The sequence below is a fragment of the Girardinichthys multiradiatus genome, chromosome 1 (assembly GCF_021462225.1).
Source record: "Girardinichthys multiradiatus isolate DD_20200921_A chromosome 1, DD_fGirMul_XY1, whole genome shotgun sequence".
NCBI lineage: Eukaryota > Metazoa > Chordata > Actinopteri > Cyprinodontiformes > Goodeidae > Girardinichthys > Girardinichthys multiradiatus.
This window is the reverse complement of record NC_061794.1, coordinates 43,014,592-43,041,725: the sequence shown is the minus strand read 5'-3', so window position 1 is coordinate 43,041,725 and position 27,134 is coordinate 43,014,592. Positions and strand designations below refer to the sequence as shown.

At 41.1% G+C, this 27,134-nt stretch overlaps 1 long non-coding RNA gene across 1 annotated transcript in view; it reads left to right on the top strand.

The window, feature by feature from the left end:
- The window catches only part of LOC124875000, a 46,258-nt gene extending 20,731 nt beyond the window's left edge, over positions 1-25,527 (top strand). The window contains exon 3 of the long non-coding RNA XR_007039940.1: positions 25,285-25,527. This is a non-coding gene — a long non-coding RNA (uncharacterized LOC124875000). The remainder of the gene's footprint in view (positions 1-25,284) is intronic.
- Positions 25,528-27,134: the final 1,607 nt, after the last annotated feature.

Here is a 27,134-nt window from a genome sequence, read left to right as displayed (position 1 = left end):
TGTCTGCAGTATGTAAAGACATTTACTGCAATAGGAAATAAATAAACAAAAAGGAAAGAAATTGTTTTAACTATTGGACAAAAAAAATGCTAAAAACATTTTTAGAGTTTTCACTTTTTAGTTATGTGTTATGGTCTGAAATCCAATCAGGCTGTGTTTTATTGAAAATATTTTACCCCACGGTGGATATTTTTAATTAGACCCAATGTATTTAGGATGATTAACCATTTCCCTCAGGCTGAACACTGAACATGACCTGTTTGTCAAAGGGCTTAGATTAACTGAATACCCAATTAGTCGAGCCTCATTACTTCCATAAGGCCTGTTTTTTTTTCAGGATTCTTTCATGTGTTTTTGTGATTAAACTTCAGAGAAATCGATGGTGCATAATGACAAAAAGATGAATTACAGAATAAAAAACTGTAAAACACCAATCTTCTTTTCTTTTGCACCCTTTTGGCTGCTTTCTAAACGTACTTGAGAAGTCAGCATCTGCTGCCAGTGTTACCAAGCTGTTGGTTTATAATTCAGCAGCCCTGCTGATTACTATGACTTCGATTATAGCTGTGGAAAAAAACAGCTTCCCTCTAAAAACAATATACCATCCACTCTGCTTTGTACTATTGTTTAAGGATCTGGTGTTTCTGTGATGTTTCTTTGACAATCGCTGTTGGCAACATTCATTTGATTAGAGAAGAAACTTGAAGATGTGTTTCCACCCTTTTTAAGTATTAAATTAATGACATGAACACACAGCTGCATGGGATATTTACAATGACTCAGCATAAAAATGCTTGATATATATTTTTCTAAATCTCAAATTTTAGTGGTTTCATTAGATTGATACCATTAGATACCCCTTTCTGAATGCAGATTAGGTCTTGGACTTGATCTTTAAGTGTGATAAGTAACAAGACGTCTTGGCTGTTGCTTCTCCACATGACAGATTGGATTTCCCCTTGCTGTTTTTTCCTTCTTAAAAAGACAGAGTAGGATCATTATAAGGTAATAAGGAAAATTTGGTGTGCAAATAATTTAGTGTGTATGCTGTTTGAAAGTCAGAATAACATTTAACGTTTAAACTAATTTTTGTGATGAATAACAAAAGGTCTCTTTCATGTAAAGTCTGGGTTAGTTTGTATGTTTTATGAAATTCACATATTTTAATTCAATTCAGTTTATTCTGTTTATTTATATAGCACCAATCCACAACACATGTTGTCTCAAGGCACTTCACAACAGTCAGGTTCATACATTCCAATTAATCCTAACCATTGAACAGTGCGGTCAGATTCAGTTATTTATTCAAAATGGATAAAAAGTTTGTGTGTAAGGAAACCCAGCAGATTGCATCCAGTGACTTGCAGCATTCCCTCCTCCTGGATGATCATGTAGAGACAGTGGACAGTCACTGGCGTGACTTTGCAGCAATCCCTCATACTGAGCATGGATGTAGCGACAGTGGAGAGGAAAAACTCCTTTTTAACAAGAAGAAACCTCCAGCTCAGTGATGTATGATGGAGCTAGATCATTAAGGGCTTTATATGTGAGGAGGAGAATTTTAAATTCTATTCTGGACTTAACAGGGAGCCAATGAAGGGAAGCTAAAATAGGAGAAATATGATCTCTCTTTTTAATTTTCATCAGAACTCTTGCTCTAGCATTTTGAATCAGCTGAAGGCTTTTAACTGCATTTTGTGGACATCCTGATAGTAAAGAATTACAATAGTCCAGCCTTGAAGTAACAAATGCATGGACTAGTTTATCAGCGTCACTCCTGGACAGGATATTTCTAATTTTGGCAATGTTCCGGAGGTGAAAGAAGGAAACCCTAGAAACCCATTTAATATGGGATTTAAATGACATGTCCTGGTCATAAATAACACCAAGGTTTTTTACTTTATTATTAGAAGTCAATTTAATGCCATCCAGGTTAAGTGATTGACTAAGCAATATCTTTTTTAAAGATGACAACTTCTGTCTTGTCTGAATTTAGAAGCAGAAAATTTAAAGTCATCCAAGTTTTTATGTTTTCAAGACATGCTTGTAGTCTATCTAACTGGTTGGGCTCATCAGGATTTATGGAGAAGTAAAGCTGAGTATCATCAGCGTAACAGTGAACATTTATCCTATCCTGCCTGATAATTTGACCTATTGGAAGCATGTACAGGGGTTGGACAATAAAAGTGAAACACCTGTCAATTTAGTGTGGGAGGTTTCATGGCTAAATTGCACCAGCCTGGTAGCCAGTCTTCATTGATTGCACATTGCACCAGTAAGAGCAGAGTGTGAAGGTTCAATTAGCAGGGTAAGAGCACAGTTTTGCTCAAAATATTGAAATGCACACAACATTATGGGTGACATTCCTAGAGTTCAAAAAAGGACAACTTGTTGGTGCACGTCTTGCTGGCGCAACTGTGACCAAGACAGCAAGTCTTTGTGATGTATCAAGAGCCACGGTATGCAGGGTAATGTCAGCATACCACCAAGAAGGATGAACCACATCCAACAGGATTAACTGTGAACGCAAGAGGAAGCTGTCTAAAAGGGATGTTCGGGTGCTAACCCGGATTGTATCCAAAAAACATAAAACCACGGCTGCCCAAATCATGGCAGAATTAAATGTGCACCTCAACTCTCCTGTTTCCACCAGAACTGTCCGTCGGGAGCTCCACAGGATCAATATACACGGCCGGGCTGCTATAGCCAAACCTTTGGTCACTCATGCCAATGCCAAACGTTGGTTTCAATGGTGCAAGGAGCGCAAATCCTGGACTGTGGACAATGTGAAACATGTATTGTTCTCTGATGAGTCCACCTTTACTGTTTTCCCCACATCCGGGAGAGTTACGGTGTGGAGAAGCCCCAAAGAAGCGTACCACCCAGACTGTTGCATGCCCAGAGTGAAGCATGGGGGTGGATCAGTGATGGTTTGGGCTGCCATATCATGGCATTCCCTTGACCAAATACTTGTGCTAGATGGGCGCGTCACTGCCAAGGACTACCGAACCATTCTTGAGGACCATGTGCATCCAATGGTTCAAACATTGTATCCTGAAGGCAGTGCCGTGTATCAGGATGACAATGCACCAATACACACAGCAAGACTGGTGAAAGATTGGTTTGATGAACATGAAAGTGAAGTTGAACATCTCCCATGGCCTGCACAGCCACCAGATCTAAATATTATTGAGCCACTTTGGGGTGTTTTGGAGGAGCGAGTCAGGAAACGTTTTCCTCCACCAGTATCACGTAGCGACCTGGCCACTATCCTGCAAGAAGAATGGCTTAAAATCCCTCTGACCACTGTGCAGGACTTGTATATGTCATTCCCAAGACGAAATGACGCTGTATTGGCCGCAAAAGGAGGCCCTACACCATACTAATAAATTATTGTGGTCTAAAACCAGGTGTTTCAGTTTCATTGTCCAACCCCTGTATATAGTAAAGAGAATTGGCCCAAGTACTGAACCCTGTGGTACTCCACAATTAACCCTGGAGTTTAAAGTTGATTAATCTTTTACATGAACAAACTGGAATCTGTCAGACAGATAAGATCTAAACCAGCCTAACAGCATATTCCAGCCTTTTTAAGAGAATATTGTGATGGACTGGATCAAATGCAGCACTGAGATCTAACAGAACCAGTACAGACACAAGTCCATTATCTGAGGTCATAAGAATATCATTAGTGACTTTCAGCAGAGCTGTTTCAGTGCTATGATGAGCTCTGAAGCCTGACTGAAACTCTTCAAACAGGTCATTGCTGTGTAAATGCTCACACATTTGATTAGCAACAATTTTCTCAAGAATTTTAGATAAGAATGGAAGATTGGATATAGGTCTGTAATTTATTAAGTCATCTCAATCAACCGAAGGTTTCTTAAGTAAAGGTTTATTACAGCTACCTTAAATGCCTGTGGTACATATCCATTTACTAAGGATAGGTTAATCATACCTAAAATGTTTTAATTCAAGTGTTTGGTTTCTAAAGTCTTTCTAAGATTCAAAATGAGTTGTGGCCAATGAGTGAGAATTTTCTTTTTTGGGATAATACAGAACCCGCTACATTTATTAGCACCCTTGGTAAAAAAAACAAAAACAAAATTATTTTATTTGTCTGTGAAATCTTACAAAACATTTTTGAAAAATCCAGCTTTTACTTGAACACATTCAATGAGGCAAATAATTCCCACTCTAAGAAATAATTGTGCTTTTTTCAAATAATAAATGATGATCTGTGGGCACACCAAATAATTTCCATAAAATCAATGTCACTGAGGCATCTTTCTAATTTTAACTACACTGTTACTATGCTATTAATTGATCTAGAACCTAGAACCAAATTTAGAAGACTTTTAAGTATAGTCCTCTAAATTTGACCGGACACAGGTTTATTTCCTTTAACCTCTCTACTAAAGGGACAAGACAAACGAGCATACAATTGATGTAAGGAAGATGTGTGCTGATCTTTATTTCAGGAAATTGTGACCTATTGTGATCTAATGATTGAGGACTTTTTTGTCATTGTAAACACAGATTCAACGAAATTCAGCGGTGCATTCATTCAAAACATAAAGACACTACAAAGCACAATAAATAAATATCAAATATTCAACAAAAAGAGGTCCTTGTGCATCAGGCAGTTTCTTGCAATGAGCCAGGCAGCAGTCACACAACCTCTTTGGCTGAAGTTAAAGATGCAATAAAATTGGCACGTTGTGGAAAGAGGAGTTTACAGTTTCTATGGCCCAAGGATATAAGCTGTCTGTCGTTTTGTGTTTCTCCTTAGGCTTCTAAAGCGCTTATTTGAAGTTTGCCCATATCTACAGTCCAAGCAATAATTAAAAAGTTTAAAATATGTGTAGCTGTAACAAACTGAGCCAGGCGAGGGCCTAGTTTATGTTGCTAATACATACAGTGAGCAGGATGGGAAGGACGGTTAAAAATCTCCAAAGGTCATAGTTAGGGAAGCACAGAGAAGAGTGGCACCCTGTGTTCTTCAAGTCTCCACAGTAACCTTTATATGTTATGTACACACCTGCTGGTTCTCTGGGAGACATGCCAGGAAAAAGCCTTTTCTGTCCTACCATAACAAACATAAATATATGGAGTCTGCTAAATGCAACTGGAACTTTAACTAGCTATGACCAAGATTAGGCATATCCGTAAACTCTCCAGGTGATAATGGCTTGAAACAAATAATGAACCTTTAGTGCTGTAAATCAGTTTAGTACTGTGGAGGATCTATGATGCTCTAGGCCTGTTTCCCCCCTAAGAACTTCAGAGCATTGGCTCTGCCACTGCCAGAGAAGTGAAAACCAGTCATCACTGGGTCTTTAAAAAAAGTAATAATCTAGAACATGTGGCCAAAACAATGCAGTCTACCTCAGTGCCCAATAGACTGTGCGGTAATCTGAAGAAAAGAGGGCAGGAGAGAGTACCAAGGACTTTGGATGGTCAAACGAGATTGTGGTAAAAAGAGGTTTCCTATTGGTAAAAGGCTGATTGTACAAGCTATTAACAGCAGGGCTTGCAATGTGATAAAACCACAAACCTATAATACATTTAGAAGAAATACAATCCTGAAGTGTTTTGTTTTACCCTTACATGTGCAGAAACCGGAAAAAACCCTCCTATTTTAGCACAAAGTCGGATTGCACACAATGTCTACTGTGGCTTGGAAGGATATGAATATCACTGCAGTACCAGATTCAGAATCATCAGGGATCAAAGACAGAAAGGCAGTTTCATAAATCTTCAACAGGGCAGTGACACAACCTCAGAACAATTTAAAGAATGCATCTACAATCAAACTTGCAAATAAATACAAAGCTTTGCTTCTGCATACTTGAGTGCGGATTTTCCATATTTGTGGCAACTGTGCATCAAGCTGGGAGTCAGAAAGAATAAAGGCTGTAAATACTAAGATTAAACAAACAATGCAATCTTATCTTGCCTCAGAAACATCCATTAAAATGATTCCAGGTAAAACTGATTTGAACTACTGGCAGCAGATAATGCTTTTACCACTAGAAAGCTCTTTGTCAACAGCTAGAGAGTAAATTATGCATTAGAAACATACCACTGTAAGTGATTTTACATCAACTTCTGACAAAAACTAAAGAGCTGTTAACAAGCAAATAATATAAAACAGCTGCAGAGAAAACAGTATAAACCAAAAAGAGATATACTTTATTAAATAGTTTTGTACTGTAATGTGTTGTTAAAATGTAAATACAGGCAAAGCTGTATTAGTTATTGCTCCACAAGGTCATACCCTTCCCTCCCACATCAATTGTTGAAGGATAGGTCTGAATGTTGCATTAACCTACAAATGACCTGTGAAACTGTGAGGTATCACCCATCTTTAATGAGAAACCTGAAAAAGGCACGAAATTATGTTTTTGTTAAATATGGATGGATTGTGGCTATTTGACCTTCGTCATGTTACATGCACAAACTTCAAAATACTTAGTTTGATTTTGATGTGAAAGACCAAGAATAAGTAGTGCATAATTGTGAAGTAGAAGGAAAATGATACATGGTTTTAATTCTTTACTTTTGGTAATCTGAACAGTGTGGTGTGCATTTGTATTTGCTCCCCTTCAGTCAGTAGTTTGTAGAAGCACTTTTCAGCAATTTTGAAGTCCTGACACAGATTTTAAGTTGGATTTAGGCCTGGACTTTGACTGGGACATTCTAACACATAACACAACACGCCTGTCAGTTTAGGTGGACAACCATGTCTTAGTAGGTTTGCAGTTGTGCCATACTCTTTCTATGATAGCTGTTTGAGATATTGGTATATTGTTCTTTTACCTTACTAGGCTTCAGTTTTTTCTACATGATGCTGTTTGTTCACTAAGGATCTCCAATAAACTCAGATAGACTGACTTTATTAGTTAGTTGACCTCTGAAGCCAGTGGGTTGTCGAGTCAAAGTATCTTCATTTGTCTCTCTTTGGAGAAATATGTCTTGGACAGAGGGGTTGGTGCCTTGGGACGACAAGTGTTCTAAATTGGCGCTATATAAATAAACTGTACTTAATTGAGTTACACTGCAGAGAAACATTGCATTCTTCAAAAACACCACACAGCAAATGAAAACAGAAATACATTTGAAAAATCACTATTTAAAAAAGCACCTATTCATTAAAAAGCACATTACTAACAAGATTTATAGGTTCAATAAAAAATTAAGCTACTTAAAAGAGTGCCATCTTCTCATGATTAGAAAAAATGTCAGGAATCTATGCAACCATAAAAAAGAGCCTATACTCCTCCAGCTTCTATATATATTATCAGAAAACTAATCTGGTTACTGAGGAACTATTTATCTAGGTAGCTTTGCCTTCTTCCCAACATGTTCATCCCGGGCTCTGTCTTCATTAATGACTTTAGCTGATTAATGAAGGAATGAAAGCTTGTACTAGTTATGCTTACAGAGAAGAACCCCAGAGTGCAGAACATGAGAGGGATCTGTTAAAATATACTGCTCAAAAAAACTAAAGGGAACACTTAAACAACATAATAAAACTCCAAGTAAATCAAACTTCTGTGAAATCAAACTGTCCACTTAGGAAGCAACACTGATTGACAATCAATTTCACATGTTGTTGTGCAAATGGAAAAGACAACAGGGGGAAATATTTGGCAATTAGCAAGACACTCAATAAAGGAGTGGTTCTGCAGGTGGGGACCACAGACCAGTTCTCAGTACCGATGCTTTCTGGCTGATGTTTTGGTCAATTTTGAATGTTGGTGGTGCTTTCACACTCGTGGTAGCATGAGACGGACTCTACAACCCACACAAGTGGCTCAGGTAGTGCAGCTCATCCAGGATGCCACATCAATGCGAGCTGTGGCAAGAAGGTTTGCTGTGTCTGTCAGCGTAGTGTCCAGAGCCTGGAGGCGCTACCAGGAGACAGGCCAGTACACCAGGAGACGTGGAGGAGGCCGTAGGAGGGCAACAACCAGCAGCAGGACCGCTACCTCCGCCTTTGTGCAAGGAGGAACAGGAGGAGCACTGCCAGAGTCCTGCAAGATGACCTCCAGCAGGCCACAAATGTGCATGTGTCTGCACAAACGATTAGAAACTGACTCCATGAGGATGGTATGAGGGCCCCACGTCCACAAATGGGGGTTGTGCTCACAGCCCAACACCGTGCAGGACGCCTGGCATTTGCCAGAGAACCTCAGGATCGGCAAATTCACCAATGGCGCCCTGTGCTCTTCACAGATGAAAGCAGGTTCACACTGAGCACATGTGACAGACGTGACAGAGTCTGGAGACACCGTGGAGAGAGATCTGCTGCCTGCAACATCCTTCAGCATGACCGGTTTGGCAGTGGGTCAGTAATGGTGTGGGGTGGCATTTCTTTGGAGGGCCGCACGGCCCTCCATGTGCTCGCCAGAGGTAGCCTGACTGCCATTAGGTACCGAGATCAGATCCTCAGACCCTTCAGACAATGCTAGACCTCATGTGGCTGGAGTGTGTCAGCAGTTCCTGCAAGATGAAGACATTGAAGCTATGGACTGGCCCGCCCGTTCCCCAGACCTGAATCTGATTGAGCACATCTGGGACATCATGTCTCGCTCCATCCACCAACGTCACGTTGCACCACACACTGTCCAGGAGTTGGCGGATGCTTTAGTCCAGGTCTGGGAGGAGATCCCTCAGGAGCTCAGGTCTCATCAGGAGCATGCCTAGGTGTTGTAGGGAGGTCATACAGACACATGGAGGCCACACACAATACTGAGCCTCATTTTGACTTGTTTTAAGGACATTACATCAAAGTTGGATCAGCCTGTAGTGTGTTTTTCCATTTTAATTTTTTGTGTGTCTCCAAATCCAGGCCTCCATTGGTTAATAAATTTGATTTCCATTGATGATTTTTGTGTGATTTTGTTGTCAGCATTTTCAACTTTATACAGAACAAAGTATTCAATGAGAATATTTCATTCATTCAGATCTAGCATGTATTCTTTGAGTGTTCCCTTTATTTTTTTGAGCAGTGTATATTGGATCTTATTCAGAGATAACAGAGTAAAAGCGGGTAAAATTGCATGGCACATTTTGCAGATATTTATCTGTGAAAAAAAATCATGTATCATTTTCCTTCCGCTTTACACATGCACACTACTTTGTTTTGTTCTAATTCTTTTCATCCAGTTGTGTTCCTGCATCTGTTCTGGTTATCCAGTTATTGTAGCTATCAAGTTCCAGTGTCACAATATGCATCAAGATGGCATTGCAACCACTGGACCTGGTTAGAGGTGGGGGCGGTGGTGGTGTTGGTGGGGCCTTATCATAAATATGACACATTATTCACAAGCTGGTTGACAACCTTGCCCTTCACCCACACATCTGCTTACTTTCAACCTCAAGAAACAAATTCCCACCCACTGGTAGGTGCCAGAAGTCAATATGGAAAACATGTTAAATCGGAACAAAGTGAAGTAACTAAATGAAGCATTCAGAGCAAAACCTGTTTGTACAGGAAACAAGACAAACTTTACTCTGGTAACTTTTCAGCATCATTGTGTTTTATGCTAAATCTATTACTGCTTTTCGAGCACCCCGCTTAACTGCAAAATGATCCGCGAAGTTACATAAAATATATTACAATGTATTTAGCTTTAGTGTGAGGATTGTTATAAAATATTTATTTCAAGCTGTGTGTTATATAAATCTAGATTTATTTATATCTTCCCAATTATTCCACTGTCAGGAGATGTTGCAAACAGAAGACCTTTGACACTTATGACGGTAGGAAGCATAGAAATGATCCATGGAGCAGTTGTTGCTCGTATTGTTGGTGGGCGGCTGCTGTATTTACCAGTGGAGGCTGTTTCCTCTGATTTAATGAGCTGCAGGTCCACTGGAGAGCTTATGTCACCACTCACTCAAAAGCAAGAGAGTGGGATTTCACCACCTGATGATAAAAAGTATTTAGCAACTTAAACAGCTTGAATGGCTTGTTTCACTCTCTATAGCTCCCGTCTTATACTTTGAGGTAATGTGTTTTAGCGTGACTGTTTGTGCATGTAAAGTTTCACAGTTCTCATTAAGAATCATATTCTTTTTCTAACTGAAATGAGATTATCTGAGGAGCGATATCCAGTGGCCTGCCACAGATTCCTAAGTGAATCACTTAACTGGACTATCCCAACACATTGATGTAAACCTTTCCTTTGTATCTCCATTTAAGGGCTTTGTCCTAATGGAAGATTAACTTTTCACCCCTTCTGGAGTCTTTTGCAACTTTTAATGGGTTTTCTTCCAGGATTGACCTGTATTTAGTTCCACGAATGTTCCCTAAAACGGTCACCATCATGTTTCACCAAATATGATGAATTGTATGGCTTCATTTAGCCACTTTCCAATAAAGGCCAAATATGTGGAGTGCATCACTAATAGTTTTCCAGTTGCCTGATTCTACATATAAAAAGATCCAAGCTGTGAATCACTGCACCTCCCCCAGAGATTTCATGGACTGCTTGGCTGCCTCTCTTATCAATACTCTCTCCACCCAGCCTTTTAGTTTAGGTGGACATTTATGTCTTGGTTGGCTTGTAGTTGTGCCATACTTCTTCCATTTTCAGGTGATGGATTGAACATTGCTCTTTGAGGGGTCCAAAACCTTTTATATTTTATTTTAGGATATTAGTTTATAATTTAACCCTGCTTTAAACTGCAACTTTATCTGATGTGCTCCCTAGTCTTCATGATGCTTTTTTCACTTATATTCCTAAATCAAACCTTTGAGGCCTTTACAGAACAGCTGTATTTATACACACAGGTGGATTCTATTTACTAATTTGGTGACTTAAACCAGTTGATTGTACTGAATTTCATTTTGAACAGGGTGTCCGAGCTTTCTGCCACCGGACTAAAATGGTCAAGTTCAAGGTACTCAGGGGCCACAACAATTACATATTTTTCCAGCTTGAAAATGCTGAAATAACATTTTACTGATTTTCCTTTTGTACCTACTTAACAATAAACTAAGCATGATGCAGAAATGTGCCAAAGTCTGCGTCTGAATAAAATAAAAATGAAAACAAAAATCCCCAGTTTGAGGCCACACAAAAATCCTTCTGAAGGTTGCAAATGATTCCAGGACCATAATTTGGACATCCTTAAAATACAGCAGAATAAGAGTAAAGGGGTCCCATTCAACTGTTTAGATTTTCACAAAAAGCATTGTTCTTTCACTCCATAATTATGAACTGTTTTATGCTCATCAATATAAAATTAAAATACTTGCTACAGACGATTTAAAGAGTTTTGACAAATTGATTAGAGGAAGAATGGCCTTTAGTCCATATTTAGATATGTACAGTCTGTAAGGAAGTAAACTGCATTTCCCTGAATGCGTAATTCAGGCCTAGAAAACTCATTGTGGGGTGGACTACTGTCAGATTCAATACATTAGGATATTTGTTCCAATGAGGCTCATATGTCAGATTAAAAGTACATTTTGAAAATACATTTTAGGCAAGTATTAAACAGACTTTTCAATAAGCCAACATTTCTGTATGAAAAATTGTTTTTTTTGGTCTGATGTAACATTCTAATATTGAATGTCACATTTTTGTTAGCTGTAAGTACAAAATCATCATTAACAGCAATAAAGGTTTAAAAACATCAGTCTGTGCGTAATTTATCTATATATGTTATCTTGATGAACTGAGTTACTCAAATAATTTTTTATTTTATATTGTTGTAGTTCATTGAATCTGACTTTATTTTAGTGAGCTGAACTAAAAAAAAGTCTTCTGAATCCGGAGGTGTTTGAGAGGCAGATGAAGGCAAAGGGGAGAACTTCAAAGATGAGGGGAAGGTTAAGGAGCAACTCTGATGTAATTTTTGATTTTCTGTAGAATCTGTGTAGAAGACTTCCAAAGCCCCAGACCAGAATTGAGGTCAGCTCCCTGGGCTGTAGTCATTTAGACTGAACAGAGTCAACCTTTTTGATACAAAGATGTTTGTATTAAAGCTTTGACTCTCTTTCCTCAGCAAACTTTATTTTGCCAGATTCTGGAAGCAGGATTCTGCACTGTACATGTGACCTCATGTAACCTCTTGTAAGGCTAATCTTGTTGGGTTGAGAATCTGAGGTGATTTGGCATAACAATGGTTTGTTTACCTGACTGCTGAAGACACACCCTGGATGGGAAAAGGGGAGTTTCCCATTGCATGGGGAAGTAATGATGGCACTGTGTACCACCCTATCCACCTTATTCCTATGACCCATGCTGCTTTGTATGAATTGCTGGCTTGGACCTTCAGAACCAGCATACTTGGCTGTGGCTGAGCTTGGCTCTCCTAACAATAGTTAGGGGAGGGGTTACAGGGTGCTGAGAGGTTTTCAAGGAATATTCCCCCATTACCCAGATGCAAAATGGGCCAGAAGGGTTCTAAGGAATAACCTCCTCCCCAGATAAAAATGTTTAATTTTATGGGTAACAAATATGGACCTAAAAGCACCGAGTGCATCAATGAATGAGTTAAAGATTTAAATTTGCCTGCAGGGGGATCATTTAGTCTTACAATTTTACAAAAACGTTGAGGTCATTAATTCTAATAAATAGTCTAATTTTCTTTACTGATCTTTTCTTTTCTTCATCATGACACTGGACTGTACTTGTTTTTTGTCATCGGTTCAAGCACTTTGAATTGTCTCGTTGCTGAAATGTGCTTTACAAATAAACTTGTCTAGTCTCACCATACAGGTCCTTCTCAAAATATTAGCATATTGTGATAAAGTTTATTATTTTCCATAATGTCATGATGAAAATTTAACATTCATATATTTTAGATTCATTGCACACTAACTGAAATATTTCAGGTCTTTATTGTCTTAATACGGATGATTTTGGCATACAGCTCATGAAAACCCAAAATTCCTATCTCACATAATTAGCATATCATTAAAAGGGTCTCTAAACGAGCTATGAACCTAATCATTTGAATCAACGAGTTAACTCTAAACACCTGCAAAAGATTCCTGAGGCCTTTAAAACTCCCAGCCTGGTTCATCACTCAAAACCCCAATCATGGGTAAGACTGCCGACCTGACTGCTGTCCAGAAGGCCACTATTGACACCCTCAAGCAAGAGGGTAAGACACAGAAAGACATTTCTGAACGAATTGGCTGTTCCCAGAGTGCTGTATCAAGGCACCTCAGTGGGAAGTCTGTGGGAAGGAAAAAGTGTGTCAGAAAACGCTGCACAACGAGAAGAGGTGACCGGACCCTGAGGAAGATTGTGGAGAAGGGCCGATTCCAGACCTTGGGGGACCTGTGGAAGCAGTGGACCGAGTCTGGAGTAGAAACATCCACAGCCACCGTGCACAGGCGTGTGCAGGAAATGGGCTACAGGTGCCGCATTCCCCAGGTCAAGCCACTTTTGAACCAGAAACAGCGGCAGAAGCGCCTGACCTGGGCTACAGAGAAGCAGCACTGGACTGTTGCTCAGTGGTCCAAAGTACTTTTTTTGGATGAAAGCAAATTCTGCATGTCATTCGGAAATCAAGGTGCCAGAGTCTGGAGGAAGACTGGGGAGAAGGAAATGCCAAAATGCCAGAAGTCCAGTGTCAAGAACCCACATTCAGTGATGGTCTGGGGTGCTGTGTCAGCTGCTGGTGTTGGTCCACTGTGTTTTATCAAGGGCAGGGTCAATGCAGCTAGCTATCAGGAGATTGTGGAGCACTTCATGCTTCCATCTGCTGAAAAGCTTTATGGAGATGAAGATTTCATTTTTCAGCACGACCTGGCACCTGCTCACAGTGCCAAAACCCCTGGTAAATGATTTACTGACTATGGTATCACTGTGCTCAATTGGCCTGCCAACTCTCCTGACCTGAACCCCATAGAGAATCTGTGGGATATTGTGAAGAGAACGTTGAGAGACTCAAGACCCAACACTGTGGATGAGCTAAAGGCTGCTATCGAAGCATCCTGGACCTCCATAAGACCTCAGCAGTGTCACAGGCTGATTGCCTCCATGCCACACCGCATTGAAGCAGTCATTTCTGCCAAAGGATTCCCGACCAAGTATTGAGTGCATAACTGTACATGATTATTTGAAGGTTGACGTTTTTTGTATTAGAAACACTTTTCTTTTATTGGTCGGATGAAATATGCTAATTCTGTGAGATAGGAGTTTTGGGTTTTTATGAGCTGTATGCCAAAATCATCCGTATTAAGACAATAAAAGACCTGAAATATTTCAGTTAGTGTGCAATGAATCTAAAATATATGAATGTTAAATTTTCATCATTACATTATGGAAAATAATGAACTTTATCACAATATGCTAATATTTTGAGAAGGACCTGTACTGACATGTAAACCCCCTTGCAGGGCAAATACAGATTATAAGAATATCAACTTTTGCATGAGGAGTGAAGGTAAGAAAATAATATATAATGTAATAATCAATTTGTTTTTTAATTTTAATAAGTGAACGTACATGTTCATCAATACTGCCAAATTTGTCATGATTCCTCGTCTGTTGCTTATTAACGCAAAATAATCTACCAATCACTGGAAATATCCTGTTTCACTTTTGGTGCATATTATAAGCACTGCTGAAGCACAAAGTTAATCTTTGTATAATTACAGGTAAATCAGCAAACAAGTAGTCATCATTGGACATGTCAAAGCTTCGTCTGAACATGTCTGTAAGGGTGTGATTATCAAAACTAACAAAAAAGAAGAAATTTAGTAAAACTGCAAACCAGTTAAAAATACAGCCCACTACAAACAATTAGGTAGCAAAACAAACCACTTTACTGCAGCTTACCGAATCTTACTAGGAGTTACATACAGTCAGTCCTATAGCATCACTTCCCGGGATTAGGCAGATGGTTGTATCAGGACATCTGTGGAAGATGAGACAAACTATGAAAATCGTCTTTTCATCAAAATTAAAATCAATTTAACCTTTTTTGCCTTTCGGTATTTTGACGTTAAGTCAAACCAATTCAATGCAGTTTATTTATAAAGATCTCAAGGCAAACATTCAATATATAAATTTAAAAAAAAGTATTTTTCCACGTTTACATGTACGTGAGATGACATCATTGTCTTAGGGTGTATTCACACCAGGAAAGTCCTTTGGTCCGCTTGTTTGGTCCGGAACAAAAGTGAACTTTATTTTTTTCATTTGGTGCGGTTTGTTTTCACATTATACTTTTTGCAAGTGAAGTATTACTTGTAAACAAAGCCACGCGGGTGACGATCATTGCTCCCATTGGACAGAAATGACGGAGGGGCGGGACAGAGCACAGACCCGGAAATGTAGGAAAACATCTGTAGGCGTGCTGCGTGCAGCACCTCTGTTCTGCATATTTGTGCCATTATTACAGCTGCAATATTATTGAGGGTGAAGAGCAGCTCATTCAACACAGACTTTGTTCTATTTATAATTTTGGAACCCCGTCGGAGAATGTGTGCTGAACGCTGACGTTCTCTACATGCCTTGTCCCACAACAAGCCAGTAGCGTATGAAGAATCCTTCTTTCCACAATGATCTCCAGAGGTTCCAGAGAATTCCTCAGAACAGAGCCAGCCTTTTTTATCAGCTTGTTGAGCTTTTTTAAGTCCCTGGCTCTGATGCTGCTTCCCCAGCAGATGATGGTAGAAGAGATCAGATTCTCCACAACAGACTTATAGAAGATATGCAGTATCTTGCTGCAAACACCAAAGGCCCTAAGCTTCCTCAAGAAGTACAGTCTGCTCTGTCCCTTCTTGTGGATGGCTTCACAGTTGCATCTCCACTCTAGTCTGTTGTCCAGGTGAACACCGAGGTATTTATACTCCTCCACCACCTCCACTTCTTCTCCCATGATAGAAATAGTTTTTGACTTATTCCTGTTTCTCTTAAAATCTACAATCATCTCCTTTGTTTTAGTCACGTTCAAAATGAGATGATTGTTTCCACACCATGCCACAAAGCGGTCCACCACCTTCCTGTACTCAGCTTCTTGTCCATCTCTGATCCACCCCACGACTGCAGAATCATCCGAGTATTTCTGCAGATGACAGGAGTCTGACTTGTACTGGAAGTCTGAGGTGTACAGAGTGAAAAGGAATGGTGAGAGTACAGTCCCCTGTGGTGATCCTGTGCTGCTGACTACCTGGTTGGACTCAACCCTTCAGTCTCACAAACTGTGGTCTGTTTGTCAGGTAGTTTTTGATCCAGGAGATTGTTGAGGCCTCCGATTGAGTCTTCTGGAGTTTCTGACAAAGCAAATCAGGTTGGATTGTATTAAATGCACTGGAGAAATCAAAGAACATGATCATCACAGTGCTGCTGGCTTTGTCCAGATGACAGTGGATTTGTTGAAGCAGGTGTATGATGGCATCTTCAACTCCAACTCCACAGCGATAAACAAACTGAAGGAGGTCCTGATGGTTTACTGTTTGCTTACTCAGGTGGGCCAACAGGAGTCTCTCTAGGACCTTCATGATGTGAGATGTCAGGGCAACAGGTCTATAGTCATTGAGGACTGATGGGTGAGTTTTCTTTGGTACCGGAACAAGACAGGAGGTCTTCCACAACACCGGAACCTTCTTCTGGGCCAGGCTAAGGTTGAAGAGGTGCTGCAGAATCCCACAGAGCTGCTCTGCACAGGCCTTCAGGATTCTAGGGCTGACATGATCTGGACCTGCAGCCTTATTCCGATTCAGTCTCTCCAGTTGTCTCTTCACCTGACTTCTTGAGACACACAGGTGGAAGGGGGAAGCAAAGGAAGCATCAGCATCTTCTGATATGGTTGAAGGCAAACATGTAGAAGCAGAAGGGTCTACGGCTGAGGTGGAAGATAAAAAATGTGAGGTGTTACTGGACAGCTGTGGGTCCTGTGGGTCAAAGGAAGATGGAATGTCTGTTTGGCTGTGAGCAGGAGAGGAGGATGCTTGTTTCTGAACGGAACCTATTGAAGAATGTGTTCAGTTCATTGGCTCTGTCCAGACCTCCATCGGTCTGATCATCCTTTTGCTTGAAGCCTGTGATCTTCTTCATCCCTATCCACACATCTCTGATATTGTTTTGCTGGAGCTTGCTCTCCAGCTTCTTCTTGTACACCTCCTTGCTGTCTTTTATCTCGACTTTAAGTTGCTTCTGTAAACTCCTCAATAATTCTCTGTCTCCCTCTCTGAAGGCTCTTTTTTTCTTGTTAAGCAGGTCCTTCAGGTCACTGGTGATCCAAGGTTTGTTATTGGGGAAGCATCTCACGGTTCTGGTGGGGATGATGTTATCCACACAGAAGTTTATATAGTCGGTTACACACTCAGTCATGGCATTGATGTCCTCTCCATGTGGCTGGCACAGTGCGTCCCAGTCTGTAGCCTCAAAGCAACCTTGCAGAGCTTCTTCAGCTTCCTGTGACCATTTTCTCACAGTCCTCTTTATTACAGGTTGTCTCTGAACAAGGGGCTTATATTTCAAACAGAGAAAAGCAAGATTGTGATCTGATTTGCCTAGAGGAGGTCTTGCTGTAGAGATGTATGAGTCCTTGACATTTGCATAAAACAAATCCAATGTTTTGTTTTCTCTGGTAGAGCAGCTGACATATTGTTGAAATATTGGAAGTGTAGCAGAGAGTGAAGCATGGTTAAAATCCCCAGAAATTGCCACAAAAGCATTGGGGTTTTGTGTCTGTAGCTTAGTAACAACTGAGCTGATGGCATCACATGCAGTGTCAGCAACAGCGGAAGGTGGAACGTAAACTGTTGCCAAAATAACACTGGTTAAATAATCTCTGGGTAAATAATATGGACGAAAACTTACTGCCAACAATTCAATATCTGGACTGTAGAGATGACATTTCACAGTAACATGTCCTGGATTACACCATCTGTTGTCGGTGAAGAGACAACTGGAGAGACTGAATAGGAATAAGGCTGCAGGTCCAGATCATGTCAGCCCTAGAGTCCTGAAGGCCTGTGCAGAGCAGCTCTCTGGGATTCTGCAGCACCTCTTCAACCTTAGCCTGGCCCAGAAGAAGGTTCCGGTGTTGTGGAAGACCTCCTGTCTTGTTCCGGTACCAAAGAAAACTCACCCATCAGTCCTCAATGACTATAGACCTGTTGCCCTGACATCTCACATCATGAAGGTCCTAGAGAGACTCCTGTTGGCCCACCTGAGTAAGCAAACAGTAAACCATCAGGACCCTCTTCAGTTTGCTTATTGCTGTGGAGTTGGAGTTGAAGATGCCATCATACACCTGCTTCAACAAACCCACTGTCATCTGGACAAAGGCAGTAGCACTGTGAGGATCATGTTCTTTGATTTCTCCAGTGCATTTAATACAATCCAACCTGATTTGCTTTGTCAGAAACTCCAGAAGACTCAGGTGGAGGCCTCAACAATCTCCTGGATCAAAGACTACCTGACAAACAGACCACAGTTTGTGAGACTGAAGGGTTGTGAGTCTAACCAGGTAGTCAGCAACACAGGAGCACCACAGGGGACTGTACTCTCACCATTCCTTTTCACTCTGTACACCTCAGACTTCCAGTACAAGACAGACTCCTGTCATCTGCAGAAATACTCGGATGATTCTGCAGTCGTGGGGTGGATCAGAGATGGACAAGAAGCTGAGTACAGGAAGGTGGTGGACCGTTTTGTGGCATGGTGTGGAAACAATCATCTCATTTTGAACGTGACTAAAACAAAGGAGATGATTGTAGATTTTAAGAGAAACAGGAATAAGTCAAAAACTATTTCTATCATAGGAGAAGAAGTGGAGGTGGTGGAGGAGTATAAATACCTCGGTGTTCACCTGGACAACAGACTAGAGGGGAGATGCAACAACAGACTAGAGGGGAGATGCAACTGTGAAGCCATCTACAAGAAGGGACAGAGCAGACTGATGCTGCATATCTTCTATAAGTCTGTTGTGGAAAGTGTGATCTCTTCTGCCATCATCTGCTGGGGAAGCAGCATCAGAGCCAGGGACTTAAAAAAGCTCAACAAGCTGATAAAAAAGGCTGGCTCTGTTCTGGGGACTCCTCTGGAACCTCCGGAGATCATTGTGGAAAGATGGATTCTTCATAAAATGAAGAACATTATGGAAAACCCTGAGAATCCTCTTCATGAGACTGTCCTACAACAACAGAGTGTCTTCAGTCAGAGGCTTCTTCAGATCTGCTGTAAGACGGAGCGCTACAGGAGATCCTTCCTGCCCACAGCCATCAGCATCTACAACGGCTCTTTGAGGAAGCCTTCATAATATGAGCTACAACAACATTTAATTTCCCTTTGGGATTAATAAAGTATTTTTTAATTAAATTGAATTCACAAGTACTGCCAGTCCACCTCCTTTACATTTGCCGCTCCTCTTTAAATCTCTGTCTGCTCGTATGGTTAAAAAGCCCGGCAGAGAGACGCTGGAGTCGGGGATATGATCCTGCAGCCATGTCTCAGTAAAACACATGATACTGCATGCCCGGTACTCTGGCTGGGTCCTTTGTAGGGCTTGGAGTTCATCCAACTTGTTTCCCAACGATCTCACATTGCCCATCAAAATCGACGGAAGAGATGATTTGAACTTCCTCCTTCTCTCTCTTCTCTTAGCTCCTGATCTGCATCCATAGCGTCTCCTTTTCAACTCATCAGGGATTTGGGGTTGTAGCTGAATTATTATTTGAGCTTTTGAGATATTAATCAGCTGCTCCCGGTTGTAAGAAACAACCCCATTGCCATGGCAATGCATCAAAACAAATGTCCAAAAATAGAAAGTATTAAGAAAAATCCTCCAAGCTGCACAGCATCCGACACTGGAGTGGACAGTCATCCAAAAAAAATCAACTGTATCCACCACAAGAGGAATAGTTTCCAAAAAAGAATAAATCAGAATCAAAAGTAACAGAGCTACTCCAACCTGCTGCCACCTTGAGCGGCGCAATTCTAGAATAATACACACACCTTTGCTAGCGGCTACGGTGGCTTTTTAGGTTCAAAGAGATGTACGCTTTTTGTAGTTGGTTCGGATCAGGGCCGGTTTGTATTCAGACCATAAGCGAACCGCACCAGAGTCCGTTTGGAAGCAGACCGAGACCCCTCAAAAAGTGGGCCTCGGTCCGGTTGTTTGGTCCGGACCAGGGTTCGCTTGAGTGTATCCACCCCTGCACAAAAGGTCCGGACGAAGGAGGGAAACAAACTCTGGCCCGTTTAAAGCGGACCAAAAGTGGCAAGTGTGAATATCTATAAAGCTCCATTGTGTTGATGGACCCACCATCGCCAGCAATAGCAACTTTAACTAGAAACCTGCAAGCAGCTTTGAAGGCCCTCGCACCCCTCAGCACAACTCGGGCTGTTGAGCGACCGCAGGAACCTGGCATCACCTCATACACGCCACATACGATGACACCGCGTCACTTCAACACGTCGCCAGTAAGTGGCACTTTGAGCAACATGTCATATGATCTTCGGTCATGCAGAGTTTCTGTCTGGCAAAAAGCATTCCAAATTTTGAGTAAATCGGACCTTCCAGAAGGACGCTGCAGTCGCTTGTTTGTTTGTGGGCGGGGCTAAAACAACATCATCAATTGACTGTGTCAAAATGTCCATCATTAAATCACGATCATGTATACTACATTTCAAATTGATCCGAGGATATATGAGGGAGATGGAGCACTTGAAGTGACCTAGGGGGCGCTCTTGATCCAAATTCCAATGTAATGTAATAGAGCTGTTTATGGGCTGCCAAAGATCAAGAATTATCAGTTTGGAGTGAATCGGACCATGCATGTGTAATTTAGAGGCAAACGTATGGCAGTGGCGTGACATCAGAATTCGCCACGCCATCATGGCCACACTCCCCAGCTAAAGCAGTCAGTACTGGCGACTGTCTAAGACCATCATGTTATCTGTTACTTGGGACAGTTTCACATTGATTATGTGAAGAAAATAAAAATTGACTCTCTAAAGGAAAATGGGACACTTGCTGTTCTCCGGGGGCGGGTCTTCGATGATGTCAGCATGTGATCAGTGAATATTGTTGAGGCCTAGAGGCAGATCAATCCCAAAAGGTTTCATGTGTCTGTGACTTTCCTTGTAGGAGCTATATCCATTTAATGTTTTTTGGCGAGAAGTCATATTTTGAGGCGTGGCCACGCCCACACGCTTTCATGTATCAAAAAGCTTTTGATAACTTTTGATCCCCAATCCCTTAAGAGTATACTGAGTGATTTTCAAGTCTCTAAGTCAAAAGCTGTAGGAGGAGTTCGCTCAGATATGCGGGTTAGAAACGGCCAAAACAGGGTCAAACTGGCAACTTCAATCCAAGATGGGCGACTTCCTGTGGGGTTTGGACCAATGCTCCAAGAGACTTTTTTGTAGGTCCTGCCACGTTACATATGTGTACTAAATTTCAGAATCCTCGGTCATAGCATGGCTTGGGGCTGATGTTTTGAAATTATCTAGGGGGCGCTGTGTACGAATTAGGCCACGCCCACCAAATATGTCATCAGATCTCTGTTGGGGACTGGACAAGGATCAATCACATTGAATTTGGTGCAGATCAGATGATCTATGTGGAAATTAGAGCCAAACGTATGGCCATGGCGTGACGTCTGACTTCGCGGCGCCGCCACGGCCACGCCCTTTTATGAAAAATTACTGTGCTTCAAACGAAGTTAGACCCACTAGTTATCTGTGTTCTGACACACTTTCAAGTTGATTGGGTCAAGAGGGTCAGAGAGGCACCTTTCCAAGTGAAAAAAGATACCTCCGGTTCTGAGGGGGCGTGGCTTTGATGATGTCAGCATATGACCCCATAGGATTATCGGGACCCCGAATGTCCTCCTTCATGCCAACTTTGGTGTGATTTGGAATTTTTTTGGGAAAGTTATTGCAATTTTTCACTTTCAGCGCGATAGCCAAGTTCGTGGCCCGGACACGCCCCCCTAAACATGGCCAAAAACTCACGATTTTGATAACTTTTAATCCCCCATCCCTTAACTGCATGTTGACCAAATATGAACCCGATAGCTCAAAATCCCTAGGAGGAGTTCGTTAAAGTTCGAGGTGAGTAAAAGTGAAAAACGGGCAAAAATCAGCCTTTGACCCAAAATGGCCGACTTCCTGTGCATTTTAGGGCATACCCCCAAGATACTTTTTTTCTTGTTTTGAGGTGCTCTAGCATTGTGCAAAATTTCAGATCTCTACGACTTACGGTTTGGGCTACCTCACGTTTGATGACGACATTAAGGATCAAGAATTTTCGTTGGGGGACAATTTTGGGTAAAAGCGTGTGCATCTAGGGGCTTGGCAAAGTCCCCATATTGCCCCACAAAGACGCAACGGAAAAAAGAATAAGAATTCGAGCGATTACAATAGGCCCGTGCAGTTTTCCTGCTCGGGCCTAACTATTCTGTAAACATCTTCCACATAGTTTAGGAGTTTGTTAATAATTAGATGAGAAAACCAGAATTGCAGCATCTGCTCTAATTCATCCCTAAGGTGTTCCAGAAGGTTGAGGTCAGTGTCGAGTGTCTCTTTAATAATTTAGGATCAGCAATTAAAAAAATTAAAAAAACTGCAAAAGCACTAAGGTGTGGGTTCCTCTGGAGTGGCAATGTCAGTAATGTCCTTCACCACGGGCAATGGAACTTAATTATTTAAGTTCTATTATTGTGAGCTTAGTCTGTCAGAGCTCTTAGTGGCTCCATTTCCAAGCAGTTGTCACTTTACACAATCAGTTGGGGACAATCTGCCTGATGAGACTAGTAGAGAAGGAAACCACATCTATCAATCTGCTTTCAGTGCATCGTTGCAGACAGTCACTGTCATACCTGCTTGTGTTTTTGTAATATTACCTGGTCTGGTCCTTTGTTTTCTGTCTCCCTGCACCCAAAGCCCACACCTGTTCTGTTTTTTCCCCTGATTGTCTTGTCACGTTTGTCGTTGGTTCCCCCTGCTGTTCAATTTTGTATTTAAGCCCGTTTGTTTCCGTTGTTCCCCGCTGGTTCCTTATGTTATGTGTTTGTGCGATCTCATGTGTTGGCTACCCTGTCTGTGTCCTGCCATGGAAAATAAAATCTTACTCACCTTACCTGAAAACCTCGAGCTTCAGGAATTCTTCCCTGCATTTTGTTCCATCAAAACCCACTTTATGACAGTCTCATCAAGTCTTCCCAACCATCCGTGCTCCTGACCAAGTTTTACATATCAAAAATCTATTTTCCACTCCAGCTTTATCCTACCTGGACTCCTCATCTGCTGACTGCTGGGGTGTGAAGTGCTCTTACAGGATTGGTTTGTGTATTTCCAACTGACTAATAGAGTTAATCAAAGCATAATTATAAAAACTACTTAGTTTAATAATAGACAAAGATAAATGGAGTATTTCAAGAGATTACACTGAGTTTAGAAAATGCTCATGCAACCTAAGGTTGAACTGAAATTCTACAGCTCAGTTTTTCTTTTTATTGTGACAGAGGTGGAAGACAGTATAAACAGGAAATACTTCTACTGTTGCACTTCCTTTCAGACCACAAGCGGAGTTCTGTCTGCCCCTCCCAACTGTCCCAAAAGGGTGAGAGGTAAACTGAGACAGAGCAGACAAAGTATTCAGCTGAATGACATCTAAGGTGCCTCCTGTCTTTTTACAAATCAATAGTGATTATAGAATGGTAAATAAACACAAATGGATTCAATTTTCTAATATGACTGTAAGGTTTGAGGGCAAAGTCAGAACCAGTTGTCTTCAGAAAGGCAGAGGAGGCAAAAGTACACACAAAAAGTAAAACTGACATAGAATCCAAGGTTGCAGAGCTCTGGATTTTTATGTATTAAAAAAAGATTGTTATATCTTTGATAGCACGTGGACAAGGATTCCCCTGCCTCAACCACCAATGAGAGACATACTGTTTCAAGACCACCCAGCTTTTAAAGCATGACAGCCTACACCACCGCTAATCAAAAGGGGTTGAGACCAAATTTACACTCTTTATACATATACACATTCTATTAACTACTTGAACAACTGAAGTCCAAAACCATACAATAAGCTAAATCCAAACACAGTCTAAGTCATTACGCCTCTCTCCAGTCAACGTGGTTTCTCCCAGTAAGGCTGAGTGAACCCACCAGATCCTTGTCAGGAATGCTTACATGGTAACACATGACCAGGTGACCTCGAAGAGAAGGAGCGAGTAATAAGAAAAAAGTTTGATTAATAAATGGATCAACCAGGTGTGGGTGATTCTTCTTTGTAAATTTAAAATCAAATATTTAGAAATTGAAATATTTTCTTGCATAAAAAGTGAATTTAGAGACAGACTGAAATTTGTAAACAGTTATGAAGGCAGTTGTAAATCATTTTTGTCTGGTTTCTTGCGTTGACTGATGTCTAGTGGTGATTTTTATTTGAATATTGAAATGTCATGTGTCCGTGCTACAACACTAAAAATACATAATTTTGCGGACGCCTGCTGTAGTGGAGGGTGCAGGGTGTGACAAGTATGTTTTTATGTGTATCACATAAGAATATTGCATACAGACAAACATGCACATATCTTCAGAACAAAGTGACAAACCAAAAGATGGACCCATTGTTTTATTGATCCATCTTTATTTCATGAAATGATGTCTAACATAAGCTTCCTCTGTGGTGTGGCTGGACTCTGTGAAAGACAGGGTGAAGAGCTCCAGCTTCCAAGGGGAGCTTGGAATGGAGGGAGCCACTGCTTTTTACTGTGTTACTAAGCAGCCAAAGTGTTGGAAGCATAAGATTAGTATGGAAGGTCTGGAAGAAGGTATTAGGGTTGATCTGAGATCTGGGGTTCGAGGAAAAAAAGATTTAGAGAGTGGATTCCGCCTCTGGAGATAGTTAGCATTAATGGACTCCAAACCCACAGATGATTGATACAGATGGGACTAGAGAAGCAAAAATGAATAGATTAGAAGATCAGTGAATAGAGGATGGATGGATGGATGGATGGATGGATGGATAATCAAAGAAGTGGATTTATTGTGAATGTGTTTTAAGCACTCAAATCTATTATATTTGTTGAAATGTTAAAGTCTTAGAAAAGGTAAAATGCTTTTTTAATCAGTGCATCATTAAGATTCCACTCTCTGTTTGGAGGTGGCTGAATTTTCCAGTTCAGTGGCTAAAAAGAAAGGTACATAGTGTTTTCATTATTCCTGAGTGAGCTCTTGTGTTTCTTGCTTACTTCATTAGCTGTCTCTTGATTCTAATGCAGTGCTGTTGAATAGATGCTTCTGATTTCCATTCACATGTTCTTGTCTCCCTCTGCAGGGCATCAGTAGAGCTCACTGCTTTACCATGGCTTCCTCACAACAGCTCTTCCTTCTGGCATTTAAAAGCACAAAACCAGGATTGTACAACCAGTATTTCTACGTTCTGGGTTTAACCATTCACAAACTGCATCCTGTATTCTTGCATCTGAGCTAAGTCGGTGTTGTGAAAGGTTTTCGGTTTTATTGTTCGAAAGAGAGATCTGCAGCATATGTCTTGTGGTATGAATGGAAAACAGCTGAATAAAACCAAAGATCAGATTGGTAAGCTTCATTATTGCCTTTATTTGGATTGGGTTTTTATGCTCCATCTGTTAAGTACGGAAAGTGTTTACCCACCAGAGGCTAGTGAAACTGTCTCATGCCTCTGAAAAACCCATGCTCAATTTTCAGAGGAATCCACAAACTACTGCTTTGTTTCCTGCAGAATCCTTACTACTTAAGAGTTCCTGTGTGTGCATATTGTTAAATTTTTTTTATTTTTTATTAAATTACATTAAAGTCAGCTGAATGAAAGGCCATGGTCATCTGTCATTTCATTCTTGTCTGATTTCACACTGCAAATCTGTGTGCACTCCAATCCCATTACACCACAGTGCTGCTAAAGGCCGCATGAGTCATCAAGGCATATCTGTATGGCGACGCCCACATGGTGTTTTTTAACGATGTCATAACCAGAGACTTCCTGAACACAGGGTTCATTCACAGAGTCCTTCTTCTGACACAGGACAGAGTACCAAACAAGCCGTTTCCTTAGCAACCGCAGCCTTAGGCCATGTGATGTCTCCTCTCACTGATGTTTGGGGGAAGATCTGAGGCTGTCTGTGTTCAGTTCACAACCACGTGTGTCCATGTCAACAGCACACAACATTTGCAGATTAAAGATCTGATTATTACCATGTTGCATGAAATATAAACAAACAGATTAGGTCTCCCATGAGTACATCTGCTGGTTTTTCGGAGCGGGAGGGTAGTGCTCAGATGAGTCACCGTCTGCTCCAATAATTTTCCTGTTAATGTTAATGTGCACCACAGAGTGAAGAGCCATCTTTCAGCAGTCTCTGCTGTACACACAAAAGATGTGTATATTTTTTCACACCCATTTTGAGGATATTATTTGTTCAAGAAACAAATATTACACGTTGAGTGATGGTTAGCCTGTAATCTGAATGTTCCAGGCATGAATTAAAAGGCCTATAAACATTTAATGTAAAGTTAAAAAAAAGTTGCACATGAATGGGGCCCTGTGATGGACCAGCAGCCTGTCCCACCCACCAGAAAAGGCTCCAGCTGCTGGAAAAGGAATTGAAGGACATATGGATGTTTCCAGTTTAAAGCACCTTGCAGAATATTCAAACATAGACATATGATACATTCTGCCCATTGTCACATTACACCCACAAATTCTATACATTTTATTTGGATTTTATATGATAGACCAAAACAACTGGAATACAAATTCTACATAGTTAAATTTTTTTCAACCACTAAATGTCTGGAGCTGCTCAGTGGTCCAGTGGTTGCACATTTACCTTGCAGCAGGAACGTCCTAGTGTCAAATCCTGGCCTGGGCTCTTTCTGCATGGAGTTTGCACATTCTCCCTGTACATGTGTGCAGATGCTCTAGGTACTCCAGCCTCCTCACACATTCCAAAGATATAACTTTTAGGTTAATTGGTCTCTTTAAATTCCCCTTAGGTATAATTGTGTGTATGGTTATCTGGCCTGTGTGTTGCCCTGTGACAGACTGGCAACCTTTCCAGGCAGTATCCAGCCTCTTGCGCCGTGGCTGCCAAACAGGCCTACATGCAAAACCCCAGTTCTGCCAGAAAATGAACACCCTGCCCATGC